The sequence below is a fragment of the Sipha flava genome, unplaced genomic scaffold (assembly GCF_003268045.1).
Source record: "Sipha flava isolate LNK unplaced genomic scaffold, YSA_version1 318_pilon_pilon, whole genome shotgun sequence".
NCBI classification, from domain to species: domain Eukaryota; kingdom Metazoa; phylum Arthropoda; class Insecta; order Hemiptera; family Aphididae; genus Sipha; species Sipha flava.
Window position 1 is genome coordinate 38,195 of NW_020273000.1, and position 17,268 is coordinate 55,462.

General features: G+C 31.6%; 1 pseudogene; it reads right to left on the bottom strand.

The window, feature by feature from the left end:
• Positions 1-8,789: 8,789 nt before the first annotated feature.
• Positions 8,790-12,300, bottom strand: LOC112686611 (annotated as a pseudogene).
• Positions 12,301-17,268: the final 4,968 nt, after the last annotated feature.

Sequence of the window (17,268 nt, forward strand, 5' to 3'; positions counted from 1 at the left end):
TGATCTAACATATACGGCCGCACCACCGTGTGCTGTGTTATCGGGATGATTTGTGTTGATTAAATTAAAACCTGCGATATATATTTTAGAATATTCAGTAAAATGGGTCACAGAGATGAGGGCAATATCTATTTTTTTATTGTTTAGTACCGTTCATAAACATGATTTCTTATGCCATTTACATTGAAAATGTAAAGAATTGTCTGTGACAGAATTATCATTATTATTATTTTTACTAGACATTTTTATCAAGTAGGCTGGTAATTAATTTTGTAAGAAGGGCAATTAATGGATTTATGAGTGTCTTAAAATCATCTAAGAAGCTTGTCATTAATTTATTGATATCAGGAGCCTGAGGATCTGAAGAGTGAGGTATTGTATAATGAATTGGAGTATTAGACGTTACATGGGCATAAGTCTGAGTTTGTGAAATGGGTTGACTAGAAGATAAGTGGTTAATTTCGTGGCTATCTTGTACATTTATCGATTTATTTTTAGAATTTTCATACATAAAATTACTTGATAAGAATGTTTTTTTTCGGCGTTGAAGGTCTTTATTTATAGTACATCCCTTGTAGTTGGCTGGATGATTTTGAGAACAAAGAGCATATTTGGTAGGAAGATCTCGTGAGTTAGGACATTGAAATGAGTGGTGATCCGAGCCGCAGCGAACACATCGAGGCTGATAGCCACAATATGCTTTAGTATGACCATATTCCATATTGTTGAGAATTGTAACACTGACTTATTGTTTTTGGTTTGTAAGGTTCTTCAATTTTTATTTTTGTATGGAAAAATGAAGACAATTGAAAATTTTCTGTAGATCTCGGTATTGGTATTAGATCCACGAAGAATAGTGGAAGATGGTTTTTATTAATTTTGTGAAAGACATTGGTGACTTGTTTTACTTCAAAGAGACGAACTTCAAGTTTATTACAGTGCGTAGCGGCTTATCCTCCTTAAGCTGATACGTGTAAATTACACGATGTAATATTTGTATATCTGAGCTTTTTCAGTTTTTAGGTAGTGCACTAGATCCCTGTATGCGGTCGGATTTGCAGTTTATACTTTCAAACGATCGATCGAGGATTTACAAATTAAGTTGTCAACACCAATCATTTCAATAAGATCTGCATAATACTGAGAAATTATTTACACCCTTAATTAATAAGAGGAGGAGGTTTAATAATTTAATTTTTGATAGTGGTGAATTGACATCAGTTAGAACATTTTCAATTGATTCATCTTGGGCGAACGCCTCGTAACGATTAGGAGAGGCAAATATGTTTGATTTATTTATTTATTTTTTTTTTTTTATATTAGAAGATAGCATTTCGGAAAGTGCATTTGAAAAACTAGAATGATTGCGTTTGTTTGTTTGTGTAGTCCATTGATCAGTGTTTGAGGAATTTTCATTTATGTTCGTAGTTGAAGTTTTATTTACGTGTTTAATATTACTCCGTTTAGCCTAATTGTTTGTTTGATTTGCAAATTTATTCTTGTTGTTACTTATGTTCGAGTTGGCTTTCGGCATAATTAAGGTAGATAATTATTTTTATCTATGTCGTCGTGCCGACCCAAGATAAAGCAATACGCAAGGCGCATTGTAAGTATTTCCTCCAGATATGTCAATAACCTTAACGTCCAACAGTGTTTTAAACGATCGCACCTATTTAATTTATATTAAAGTTATTTTTTACATAAGTATTTATGTTTTACGCTAATTATATGTAAAAAATGTACACTAACCGTACAAGAAATTAAGACAGTAAAAAAAAAAGATACAAAAACAGTAACATTGTGGATTTTCTATAAAGAGATAAGAGAGCGATTAAAGTGCGTGCTTATCGAACGATTTCCAACGCGGAACTTACACTCGCAATATGCTGTTGTAAAGTAAACTTTTTTTCAGATGCAATTTTTACTTCTCATACACAATATCACTAAACCATCTGTTGAAAATACATTTTCCCCAAACTCTGAAACAAATTTGCGTAGTCGAACATCATATATGCTATATATTCCTGTAGGAATATTTAATTTTTGACGTTTTACATACGGAATATACGCGTTTTAAAACTAAAATAATTGTTGTCTACCCATAGCACACCACATATTTAACTAAAGGTTTTATTATCATATAATCAGACACTATATTGGCCGATCGGCATCACCAATCTATCGCGATTATTGGTCGTAAAAATTATTAATAAACGTAAAGTCAGTAAAGATAGAAAATAGTAGTGAAAATAAACTTTACATAAACTATACGATTTCTCGTTTAAATTATTTGATGAAACCAAAAAATGCCTACCTATGGGTTTTATAATATATAAATAATTTTTTAGTGCTTTAGTGTTTTAGTTTTAGTTGTTTTTTAGTTGTATGTGTTTTTTACAGTTTTTTTTTTCAAAATATATATGAAAATTATTCATAAAAATCCCTAAATATGAAATTATATGCGAAATAAAATTTAATGTATCTTATTCTATGTTTTACGAAACTTATTTATAACATAATCTGCATTTCTAAAAGAAAAAATATGAAAAATTAATAAACATCCTAACCCTAATATAAACGCAAATTATAAATAGACTAATATTAGAAATACCTTATATAAGTATAATGGTACTTCTTGGCCTCTACTCCATTCGAACATTTTTTTTTTTTAATTAAAAGATTTATACTATATTCAAAATCAAATCTATACTAATAAATAGGACTGATCCAGGTATATAACTTGAAAGCAATATCCTACTTGCATTTTATTTTATTTTACATATTTTTAGTGAGTGTTCATTCAACTGTTAATAAAGACTTATAGTTATAATAATATAATATTATAATATATAAATATTATAATAATAATATAATATTAATTATTATGTATTTTAGGTAATGTTGAAAAGTAAGAATAATTTTGATAGAAAAAAAGTGCTTTGAGGTTTCTTTAAATTTAATGCCTGCGATTTTTTAAAAAATGTACAGTTAAAAATCAAAATACTACTTACAGGTATTTTTAAAAATAGATTCCCTAAAAATGAATGCAAATTACTATGTATAAAAATGTAAATCAATTTAGTAGTACAATTTTTTATATTCTGTGTCATTTAATATCCGCAGTTGTAGTATATTATTTCGTTATAAAACATTCTGAAAATAATTGTTTTTATAAAAACTTTTATCGTTTTAAAAGTTATAGTCACATTCTCCTGATTCCTAAGTATGATCATCACATTTTATAGTATTATACCACATTCATAATCCACCTAATATTCACTCATAGTCACAATTTATATTATATTCAATTAAAGTACAATATGTCTGTCTGAGTGTGAGTGTGTGTGTGTATGGAATAATATTTAATTTTGCGTAAATAATAAAACTATTGGTTGCATAAATATGTATATATTAACACTCAACTTTTTCAATTAACTATTTATTAGGAGCTTAATACGAAAAATCACATTCAAATATATTTTAAAATGTATGAGCACTGCATTTTTAATTTAAAGAAATTAGAGGAACTAAATAAAAATGTTTGAGCTTATTGATTATTACTACCTCATAAAAGGCGTTTCAAAAAAAAGACCCAAAACAAGTATTGATTCGGTAGCTTTAGACTGGTATTACATAATTATTATAAGTGTTAAAGCTATCACTCATACATTTTTATGAAAAAATATAATATTTAATTTTAATATTTCATAGAAAGAAATCAATTTTCTATATATTTTAAATACTTAAAATTAAAATATACTTATTTTACATGCATCTATTAAAAAAAATATATTATAAATACTTATTTAACAGTTTTATATTTTCCTGAAGTTCTTTTGAAAATGTTTACTCGATGGTATTACCCATACCATAAACTTCGAACTTTTTATCTAACTTACCCTATCACAGGGTAATTAAAAATTCAACATTTTTTACAATCGCAAATTTTCTTGTGATATTTTTGGTTCTAAACTTTGGTCAAAAAAAATGTTTTACAAACAGATATTGGGCCCAAACAAATTCCGAATAATTTATAATTCCAATATAACTATATTCAATATGATAATTATATTTTATAAGGGAATTTTAATTCTAACCCGTTTCGGTGTAGTGCGTATGTCTTTCGACTTTCAGTGAATTTTATAAGTTAACCAAGATATTTTCAAAATATAACACATTATGAAGTTACAAAAACAACAAAAATCATTTGAAAATAAAAAATTCTTACTCCTGAATGTTATATCCTTAAATGACCAACCAACTAACCACTAACCAAAGAAATATTAGTTGTAAACCAATGCTTCTAACATTCGATAAATAAACTGAAATTATAAATAATTCGATGATTATAGAGAAATTATTTTAGTCCATATAAACTATGGGTTTACTAGGAATCTATCGATAAATATTTCAGTATTTTCAAAAGTTATCTGAATAATGAAAAAAAAATGACTTCTTTATAATTATATATAATAGATAAGTAATGTTTAATTATTACTGTCCATCTTATCCCCTAAACTACTAAAACAGTTTTAATTAAACCGTTACCATGTACTTTCTCCCGATCCCAACTAAAATAGTTTCACTGAATCACCATTTACCATATCCACATCTTAAATTCAAAATTCTTCCATCAGTTGCTCGGGGTAGTATGCAGTGATTAAGGGGAGTGCTTGGGAAGAGCTTATCTTCCCAAAATTATTGAAAATGTTTTAAAGTACAGAATACTTTCCGCTGTTTCACGATTTTTATTAGCGAACACAGGGCGACCGCAATGACAAAAATTAAAATTTCCAATAATTAGGTATACTTCCACAAACATTATAATAAATATTTTCTTGAATATATGTAGACATATTTTAAATCTTATCTACTAGCAGATTCACGGTGTATCGGCACAGTTATAGCCTATATAAATATATTTATGGTTCGGGACTTATTGTACACAAATTTTAGGAAATATCCATACAAATATGCACTTAAAATAACTGAAATGTGAGAAAAAATATGCAACTGAATATTTTTTTAATGACAATTTAAAAATTTGATTTATTCATTAAAATTTAGACATTTTTTTTAATTTGTATTTTTTGATAACAATAATACTGTATACATTATATTACCTAGTGTGTATGTTCGATTTCAGTTTCTTCATATTCTCCCACAATGAAAACCAACTTAACACTTATTTTCTTTTACATTCTCTAAACGATTTACAATATTCGTAGTGAACGTAGGAACAATAATTGTTATTTAAATAATTATTAGGTATTATCCTTTTTGCCCTGTCCCGACTTGTTCTATGATTACTTACTCGTATATTGAACGATGCATAAAAGTAAAAAAAAAAAATATCAAACAAAAATTAAAAACAAATTTACTAATCAAACAAAATTTGCTTAAACATGCTATAAATAACAATTAAATTGTAAACATTTGTCAAATATGCGTTTTACTCAGAAAACGATGAAATATGCGAAAATATGCAATTAAAATGTTTGTATTTCAGTCCGTTATGACTTAAAACAAATTTATATCTTACTTAAACTATTCTGCAATCATTATTAAACAATATGCAAATGCAACAAGTCCCGAACCCTATATATATATGCTATAAATATCTATAGCCATGGTCGCAACGCACACCGTGGTGCACACAAAATATAATGGAATATGCGAGCTCGGGAATTACTATTACATATTTAGTAGTTTTTTAGTTAGTATTTTAGCAGATAAAGCGTATGATACGTAATATTATAATTTAAGGGGCAGGGGGCAAATCCCCTGCGGCTCATTATGTAAAGCGAGACTTAAGCCCTCCCTAAAATTCAATCAAATCTCCGCCTAAGGGTGTTGGCTCTATTTAATGATTGCCTCGGTAAAGTTTCTGCCGTATTCGTAACTACTTTAGTCACCGCATATTATGTGATTGTTTATGTTTCCACATTTCTTTGGAATATAAAAACATTATTTTAAACCGTACTCATAGTATACGTTTATGTATATTGTGTAAATTATTAAATGTAAAAATGTAAACAATGGTAACATATATAATCAAAACATTTTTTATTATATAATATTATATTATATATTTATTATACTCATATAATACTCCACACAACTATTCTTCTGTTTATCAATATAAATATATATGTAAATAAATCAATGGATGAAGTGAAATAAACTATATAACATCGTAGATCGTTGTGGTCTGGTGTGAGACTTGGTACAATTGTGTATAACTGCGCACGCTACATACAAATGTTCAATAACACCCTGGTTCATGATAATTACTGATTATAAAATACTCGTAGGGTCAACGGACAAAAAGGAGTAAGTATATATATTCAACCGAAATCGGTTTTTTTTCTTTTACTACCTAATTAAAGAATTAAGAAATTTCTTTTTAATGTCTGCGGAAAAAAAGATGAGCAACAAATAATTTTAAATAAATTATTTAAACTATTGTACATCATGATAAACACCGAAACCTAAATTTTTCGACAACGAAATCATATCTACTCATACACAACGATTTTAGATTTAAAAAATGTCTTTTACGTCTTCTTGTTTATTAATGATCAAATTTGTGAATTAAGTGTATTACTATTGTGGATAAATACAATTGGGTTTTATACAATTGGAGTTTGATCATGTGTTTTTTATGATAATTTCTTATTTTACACTCTCATACAGATCTTAATTGTTTTTACACGTATCTAAGCAACTAGCAATCAGGTAGTAAGTACGTAATTATGTAACAATGTAATTATATTATTATAATGCACGTTTTATATCACTTTAATTAGGTATAATAAATATTTAAACGCATTCAGTATACATACCGCCGAATTATATGCAAAAAAAAGTATGAACGTAATACATAACAGCAAATACGCAATGAGTGTTGTCATTACAATAGCTGCCAATATAGTGCTGAACTTCTAATAATATACATTTGCCAATATCAAATCACATTTATATTTGGTTCAAGACCATTGCATGTAAACAATATATATTTTACACTTGTGTTTTATTTCCGTTATTACTATTAAACATGATTTTACGGCTTAGGTATGTATTCAAATATTATTTTAGAGTTAAATAAAATAAATATATTTATTTTTATCATTATTATTATTTCACGTTATGTTCGTGTACGGCAAATAAAAATGAATTTATTTTACCAGAATATAAAAATAAACTTGAGTTATGTAAATATATTACATATACAATGTAGTTATCAATTGTTTAAATTTAAAATAGTGAAACAATTTTTATTCCTTTAAATATATATTATTTAAAAAATAGGTACTTTGCTTTTATATTTAATTTGGCTTCTGCTGTATGCCGTTAGAACATAATATTTTTATAAATAATATACTTCAAGATTTATTGATATATCGAATTTCATTAATAGTATACAAATTTAAAACATTCCAAACGTTACATGTAATATACTTGTAACTTGCTCATGCCCAATAGTATTCAAAATATAATACAAGTGTATTAATGATGTGAGACGTAGTATATGTCAAATGAAAGACTCGGGTTTAAGTAAGTAGTAGACAGTGGTCCATCGGGGATGATTTTACAGAGGCCTTAAATAAAATAGATAGTCTTATAAAAACGTTTTTTTTTTTTTTTTTCGTAAGTAACAATTATATATCATCAAGAAATAAATCAAATAAACGTTAAGTATAGCTTTGGCTATAAGTTAAGCAGATTTTCTTCAAGATTTTCAAAATTTTATTTCAAACTATTAAAACTAAAATATTTGAAATTAAAATATATATAAAAAAAAAAAAAAAACTCTACACAAATTATAATTATAATATACATTGCTTTGTTGTGAGCAACGGAGCTCTAGGAGATACACATTTTAATCAACCATCTCTTTCCACCACCATTCTCAGTTCAAATAATTATGAGAATATAGACTTTTAATTATATTGTTAATGTAATAACGTGTATAAATATAATGAGTAGAGTAAAATACGATTACCATCGATAGTAAATACAATTGTTGAAGAACTTATAATCAATAATAACACCACGAACGGTGTGAATAACAATGCTTCGCATCAAAGCCAAGAATGGGATTAAATAAAAATAATTATTATTTTTAAATTCAATCAAAGTAATTGACAATTTTACCAGGTATTTTCAGTAATAACCAGTAACAGTGTATTTGACGATTTTATACATCTCTACTGACCAAGTTCACCTAACGGACATAAAGTTATTTCGAATAGATAGTAAAGTCATTGGCATATACAGGGATTTCAAAGAGTGTCCATCACCCCCAATTTATTTTGAGGTAAAAATAATGTTTAAAAATAATTATTTTGCGTTAGTAGGAATTAATTTTTTTGTAATTTGCATTGGAAATGCACTAATGCCACGGTTAGTGTACAATTTAAATACATTATACATGTATGTTTGTATTCAGTAGGTGTCTTGGGTATTATAGTCTGTCTTATAGTCAGTATTTATTGCTAAAATACTATAAAGGATTTTGTTTTTGTTTACCGTCTATTATGGTTTAATCACTATTACAAAAAAAAATTATAATATGTTATTTATAATATTTAGTTATAACATAGAAAATTGCTAAATATATGATTAAATGGTAAAAATCAAGCAATTAGGTGAAAGTTAAACTATTATATAACATTATTAAGAATTATCCAAGTACAACAAATATACTTTTCAAAACTTGAATAATCATGAAAAGTAAATATTTACTCATCATATTATTGCTCTATGCAGAGGTGTTTTCAAGAATTTTAAATAGAGGGTTCACCTTTTTTTAATATAATATTAAAATCAATATACATTATTTCCGTATCCAAAATATCTACAATGCTTAGTTGTTCACTTAAAAATGATTTTAAGAAGTGTTCAGTTTTTAATGAAGAAAGGGTGAGATATTTATGTTTTGAGTGTTTTTGAAATACCTATTTATTATTTTAATTATTTTAATGAATATATTATAAATTAATCATAATTTCATATCATAATATGATATGTCAAGAAGTTGAAAATAATTTAATTTTTATTAATAAGTATATTTACTTCTAAAGCTTTTTTTCAATTTTGAAAAGTAAATGTCACAAGACTTCCTAAAGCTTGAGATCGTTTACCACCAAATTTAGCAAAGACTAAACAATATTTACAAAAAACTCCTTCCAGTTTTTCGGAATAAGATAACCAATTAAATTTATCTAGCTTGCTGAAATTTGATATTTCTCTTGGCATTATTATTAAGCAATGGAAACAAGAAATTTGCTAAAGGTGACCATACATTTTTAAAACCTAAAAATGTAATTGTTAATGCAGTGCATGCTAGGGAACAGTATTTAGCAGAATACTTACTATATTTTTTTCATGATCAGATAAGTCACAATTAAAAAAACAAGCTAATACCATTTTTTTGTGTAAGAGGTACAACATTTTCCAACTTTGATTAAACAAGACAATACAAAAATAAAATAAAAATAATGCCAAAGCATTATATATTTATAATCAATGTTTATAGATACATTAATTTTAATTCATAATAATGAATATTGAAAACTATTATACTGTTAAATTTAACTACATGTTAGACAGCTACATACTTTATGCACATACTATAATAGTATTATAGTAATATAGTATTATGCTCCATACTAAAGAATAATGTAATTTAATAACGGGCAAAGAATTAAGATTTTAACATAGCATATACCTATGCGCTGTTGAGCATTGATTGCGATATCGAGAACATTTTTTGCGATTTTGGAAGTACATTTTTATGTTGTTGATAATGTTATAATGATAATATTACGGGTAAGAAGATTGGTGAACTCAGTCGTGTATCTTGCTATTTCAAAAGGGGGGTGTTATTCAAAATTTTACACAACAAAATAAATACTTTACGTATACTTTATTGTACAAGAATTATACATTAGTACATTACACATGAATATCTATTCATGTGTAATGTACTATTGTATGAGAAAGTATTTAAATATTTTATCATATTAAAATTTCAAATGTACATTTTTGTCATATGTATTTATTTTAAATCGCGCATAAAACCACGGCTTAGGTTTATTAGACAAAACGATGTAATGAGAAACCTGATACCGGCTTTACATTATTGTTATGTTTATATTTCGTTATGATAAATAAGCTTTCATCATGGTTTATGATCAATTTTTACCTTTCTTAGACTTCAGTATAATGTTAACGCAGTTAAGGGGGGACTACACCTGTAACCCATGGCTACGGGCCTGGGTAAAATAGTTTGAAAATTATATTTTTGAAAAACCACAGATATCATAATTTTGTGGGAATTACGCGTATTTTAGTGAAGTGATTTTCAAATTTTTAATATTACGTGTTGTATTATTTTACCAGTTATATGTATTATTTTAAAGATTATTTTTCGGAAGTCGATTACCTTATCGGTACTTACCTACGACGAACATAGACGTAGTTCCTTAATTGTTTCCTTAATTGTACTTGTTTGATTTAGTATTATGTATATTGTATATAATACACTATTTATATGCGTTATGAATATAACATTATAATAGGTATGCGAGCCTTGGTTTTTTTCGATTCAGTTCCAGTAATTCCACCAATAATTATTTTACAAATCGTCGGCTTTCTATTTATTGTACTGGTATAATGTATTCATATTTGAAGTACAGTATTAGTTTGAGAGTGCACCTAATATCTAGCGTAGTGTTTATTCATATAAGGAATTATATTTAGTATATTTAATTAAGATTAGAGTTATAAATGCGACTTTTGATAGAGGGATAGAGGGAATTTAATGCGTTGTTGACAAAAAGTCTTAGAATAGAACCTGACCTACGTAGTTGTTAGTAAAAAATCTCAAAATAATTACCTACCTTACCTGATTATAAACCATTTGACTATTTTCCGTTTCCAATTCGGATTTCCGTTTAACTATATCGGTTACAGTAGCACTCGCGGATGTAGCGGTAAAAAATGTTCGTGATTTAATTATGCGACATTGTAATTGTAAATTAAACTAAAACTCAAAATATAATCACAATTTTACATATAAAAACAGACTTATATAAAGAATAAATTATATAATGATTATTAAAATAATCTGCGATATGATATTATATGACAAATTATTAACTTGAGAGTTATATTTTGTGATTCGTGATTGTAGCTACAAATTAGTTGGTAGTTACCACGGTCTTAAAATAATAACAGTTACTATCACCAATATAAAATAATACAGACTAATAAGGAGATCCTAATAAACAAATAAATTGTTAGAAAAAAAAAAAAAAAACTCTAAATTGGGAAATACAGTAATTATAATTCTATGTAGGTAAGTAGTTAATACATGTTATATTTTTGTCAAGTATCCACGAGGGGGGGAGCCCTATAAACCCCCGCTCTGAGCAGGCCTATGGCTCTATAGAATATCAATAGTTCGTGGTATCCATTGTGCAAATTTTAGCCAGTACCAAGGTTACATTTTAGTAGTCGGTAATATTATCTTTCATAATACCTATATTATTATTATCTTTTTTTCATTAATATTATTAAAATTTTTATCACTAATCAGTATTATTTTGTTAACAAATTTTTAAAAATTGCTATAAGGGGGACTGCTCCTTCACCCCCTTCTTGTGAATGAGCCCGGCCTCAACAAGTTCAACTTGAAGGAATTCTTAGTGACAAAAAAACCAATAGTTTTTCGGTATCTCAAGAAACTGTGCTAAGTTAGGTTGTTTATTATATTTATATAGGCTTTAAACTTAAACTTAAATTCTGATATTCTATGTTATTCCGACTGTTTTAATTGTAATTATATACTCATTCTTATACTTGTAAATACCTATTTAATATTTAATTATAAATTAATTCCATTAGAGAGGGTTTATAAGATATAAACTTGGGAAACTCGCGTCGTCATATTCTATCTACCTGAAAAATGTGTCTACCACAATTGTTTGTTGGCGTTGTATGTTATCTACAATTTTCCACCTCGCAATATGTAAATTGCAGGTCTAAACTACTAGACATCTGGGAATTATTACATTAAAGAAATTTTTTTCATATTTTTAAAAAAGTATTTGGATGCACTGATTGAACGCAGTTGAACTCCGTCAACTACGACACAAACTTAGAACACTATTATTTTTCCGTTTACGTCAACATAAGTAAAGAATATTTTTCGTTTTTTGATGGAATGAAATGCTTGGCATCCTTTCTTCTAACAACGTGAACACTTTTCTTCAATAACTTTACCTTCTCCATCACGTTTACCAGTGTTCTTCATACCTATATTCCTTAAGAGCCCCTCCACATAATTCATTATTTGAATTGATTTTCTGGCATATTTTAGCAGTAAACAAAACACCGCGTTGTTTTAAAAAATTGATATACATTTCATCATTGTAAATAACATGTCTATTAAAATCAATAAAATATTCCATTTAGATTTAACAAAAAATTATAAATAAATAAATAAAATAATTAAAGCAGACACCACTTTTACGATACACACCGAAAGTCATATGTTTACTAGCTATGATATGTGTTAGGTAGACTGTATTATTGATGTTTATAATTATACGGTTATTCTTGCATAAGAGTCTCCGTACAACGTAGATATCACCCAAAAGTAGATAACATACTGGTAGATAGCATACGACTAAAGTTCTAAATTTGGATATCAATTTCGATTAGACTTAAATTTATTGAACATATTTACTCAGTAGATATTTTAATTAGAAAACTATTTTATAAATTTAAATTACTTCGTAATATCTTAGATATAAAAACTTTAAGAAAATTTTTTGTAACTATAACACAATCTATTTGTTTATACCTACGCCGTAAAAGAAGGTACGTAACTTGGAGCAGTTTTAAACTTTGACGTTATATATTTCAGTAAATAATAATCGTATATGGCCAATTTTATATCAAAAGTCTTCTCTTGGTCTATACTTTAATATATGTCTTTAAACAAACTTATATGCTTAATTTTTGATTTTATTTATTTATTTTTATCTTTTTTATTTTGTGGTTACCTCAAATTACATTCAGAAGAGCGAATCTCGGAATTGTTATTTCATTTTACAGAAAAACTCATTTTAAGCTTTTTGTGGCTATCTTAGGGCAAAATGCATTGAAAAATGTATTGTTTACAACTTTTTACTTAAAAATCATCAAAATTGTTTTTTATCATAATAAAATACTGGTACAAGTAAAAATGTATTTTTAAATATTCAACTTGAATTAACAATTAACTAAATAGAACTATATAAACTAACATACCTTTTTTTTTTTTTTTGAATCGTGAACAGGGAGGGAAATTTGAATTCCCATTACTGCCTCCCTGGACACATCGTTTATTGTTCAATAAAAACAAATACAAGTTATTCATAGGTTACACACATGAACAGTGTAATACATAAAGTGGGGGCCTCTAACCACCCTGAATTTGGCCATATCAGCCCACAGGTTGAAAACATAACTAGAGTAGTCCGCGATGCTGAGCAGCTTCTCCAGCTTGGCGCTGTCTCTCAAGGTCCTCCTTCTGGCTCAGGATTGCTTCTATCATGCTGCAGAAAAACTGGTGATTTCTCTTGGCTGCATCCAGTACCCTGGTGCGGCGGTGATGGTCTAACGGTAGTTCTTCTCTAGATGGCATGCATAGGAATGAAAGAACGTCTTCTGGAACCGGTTTCCTACCGATAGATCGTGAAAGCTCTTTTCTGAAATCGTCTCAGAACGGGCAGTCGAAAATGGTGTGCTCCGCGTCATCGAGGGAAGCCGAGCAATGAATGCACTCCGGGCTGTGTGACTTGTTCCTCGAGTGAAGGTATTTTTGAAAGCAGCCATGGCCCGAGAGTGCCTGGGACATGTGGAATGTCACGGACTTCGGGCCGTAGTACCACCACTTGCTAACGTCCGGAATGAGTCTTCTTGTCCAAGACGCTTTAGAAGTCGCGTCCCACATAGTATGCCAATGGTGGATGACCTCCGCCCTCAGTATGCCCCTGGAGAGGGGCGTGCTGGAATCTTTAGCCACTGCGGCTCTCTTGCGCTTGGCAGCCAGGAGGGGTACAGGTGGCATACATGCCAGGAGTAGTACCACCAAGTCCGACACCGTCCTGTAGCACCTAGCTACTCGCAAAGCGACTATCCGCTGCGCCTGCATCAGCGCGTCGTTCGTCTTCTGGACCTCTTGGATGCTGTCCGACCATACCTGGACACCATATAGCAATCTGCTATGCACCACGCTCATCAGCAGCTGTCGCTTTGATTGCGAGGGACACTTGATATTTGGCATGAGTCTGCCGATAGCCGTCGCTGCCGACTTCACCCCAGCTGAGACGATACGTGCGTGTTCTGTGAAAGACAATCTGGTGTCTAGATGGACGCCGATGTAGCGCATAGTTCGCATGACTGGGACTGTGTGCCCGTTTACCAATATTGACGGTGGACGGAAGGAACGCTTCTTGGTAAGCATCACACACTCCGACTTCTCCGGAGCCAACGACAATACGTTGTCTGACAACCAATTACTGACTGCTGAAAGTACTGAGTTGATGACTTCCTCGAGTAACTCTACGTTACGGCCACATCGTCTGCAAAGGCCAAAGGTCTAATGGATCTAGGGACTGGGAGCCTCAGGATACCATTGTAAAAAACGTTCCACAAATTAGAACCCAGAACCGAGCCCTGCGAAATTCCGCACGTCACCGATAGGGCAGCTACGCTTGAAGACGGGACTCTGGCGACGGATATCGTGCGGGCGGACATGTAAGATCGCAGGACGTCCACTAAGTACCTCGGCGTGTAGCACCGCTGAAGCGACGCGTCGAAATGTGCCCATGGAGCCGAGTTAAACGCATTCCTGACGTCTAGGGTAACCATGGCGCACATGTCCCTGTCCTTCACTGCATGCGCACCAGCTTCCCGCGCTATACACAGGACTTCGGCGATAGCGTCAGTCGTTGATCTCGAGCGCCTGAAGCCGTACTGGGCGTCGCTGAGTCCACGAACCTGTTCAATGTGGCTACCCAATCTGGCCAGCAGAAGTCGCTCCAGCAATTTACCCGCGCCGTCGAGCAGGCTGATGGGCCTATAGCTCGACGGTTGGTCAGTAGGCTTGGACTGACCCTTGTGCAGGAGAACCAAGGTAGCTCTCTTCCATCGGTCTGGGAAATTTCCGTAGTGGATGCACGCGTTATATGTCTCGAGGAAGAGTTCCAGAAACCGGATTGCAGCGAATCTTAACATCTCATTGGGCACTTGGTCGGGCCCTGGAGCTTTCCCCATCGGAAGTCTGCCTGCTGCGTGCTTCAGCTCGTCAGTGGTGAACGGAGGGAGATCGAGGTCCGTGAGGGATACGAGCTCAGCGGAGTCACCCACATTATGCGAGATCGTAGACCAGTCTACTGAAGGGAGATCCGGAAAGAGACCGCGTGCAATAGCAAGCACCGCATAGTTATCCAATGTCGGAGTGCGACGATCCAGCTTCCTCGTGACCAATTTAAACGGCACACCCCACGGGTCGCTATCGACGCTGTCACAGAGGTTGCTCCAACTGGCTTCTTGCGCCTTCCGTATGGCTAATTTTAGACTCTTCCTCGCATCGTTGTATTCGACAAACGCATCGGCTCGGTCTGCAGTGTCCGCCCGGCGACCAGCGCGCTGGTATCGCCTGAGGGCAGCGATCGAGGCCTGGCGAAGCTTAGCAATGTCCCCACTCCACCAATGCACCACTTTCCTTCCCTTGAACACCGTCCTCCGTGACATTACCGCATTGCACGAGTCAACCAAGAATAAAATATAAACTAACATACCTAACTGAATTATTAGATACTATACATGCGCTATTTTTAATCCAAACTGCAGATATGCTGGGCAGCCACGAAATAAACCATAACCTTCGGGATTCGATGAATAAGCTGTCATGGATAAGCTCACCACAGGGGAACGATTGACCCCTGGTTTTTACAAGATCAGGGCAATCGGACCGGCAGTCAGACAACGCAAGTCTGATATCGTTAATGACGGAAAAGCCAACAGAAAACCATGATAATGGACGAACGTAACATGCATGGTAGCAATGCTTAATGGGAAGAAACCGAGAAATGGAACGGTGCCTGCTATTCCCAGACCTTCGGTCATGAAAAACGAGGGCTTCTAGAAGTCGAAGAGCGAGTTTCTTTTGGCAGTCTTGATCAAACGAGGAGAGGCTTAATTTGCGGAAACTGTCCAACGGATTTAGTCGAAGGTAAACGCAAAGACCACAGAGGATTCTATTACAAGAATTTGTGAGACTTGTAACGGTGATCTTTAGATCTAAGTTAAGGGTGAGTTGGGGATAGCCGAAGTAGTCCGACAGGAATTCCATCGTGTCTGCAGCGAAGATAACGGATGCGAATTTTGAGGTGACACACAACCGTTGGGCTACACGATCTTGACTTGATCACCGATGAAGGTGATCAAACGTGCTGTCATACCTCTCTGGGGAGTTCGAGGGATTCATCAATTACCTGGACTCAATACAGTCAAATTTTAATTGGCAGATCGTATTCCGATTAGATTTCAAAGCCCACTCTCCTACTCCCTAATATTATAGTAATAGTCCTAATGTATACTCGATGTCCGCAGGACAGAAAATTTCACAACTTCGCCTAGTTTGCAAGTTTGCAATTTGGGCATTCGTATGTCTCGATCACAGAACAAATTACGTCTTCGACGTAAGATCGTGAAGTCATCTACATGACTTATGAGGTGGCCTACAATAATTGTTATATAATTAAGTATTTACTATAAAAATCTGAATACTGTATTTGTCACCAGTGTTGCGTCGAAAAAATGTGCTTATGAGAAGTTCTGTGTTATGCTATGCTATGTAGGGGCATTTCTTAATTCTTGTCCCTTGGTGCAATTATCCTAGAATACGGTACATTGTGATAAAGGTTATTAAGATTATTAAGATAATCCAACTCACTTTCACATTATAGCCTCCATGATATTATAAAATATACTTATTTAAATACAGTATTATAAATATATTAGAAATAAAAAAAATTCTTTCCTCGGATTAAAAATTAAGAAAGAACACTCAATAACATTATCGTGTTCTCTTTCGAAATAATAAATGCGTTTTTGGGTGTAAGCTAGATGATAACACCAATGTCAATAGATCGTTGAAACACCAAAATTCGAAAATATCATTTACAATATTTTCAAGAGGCGTCC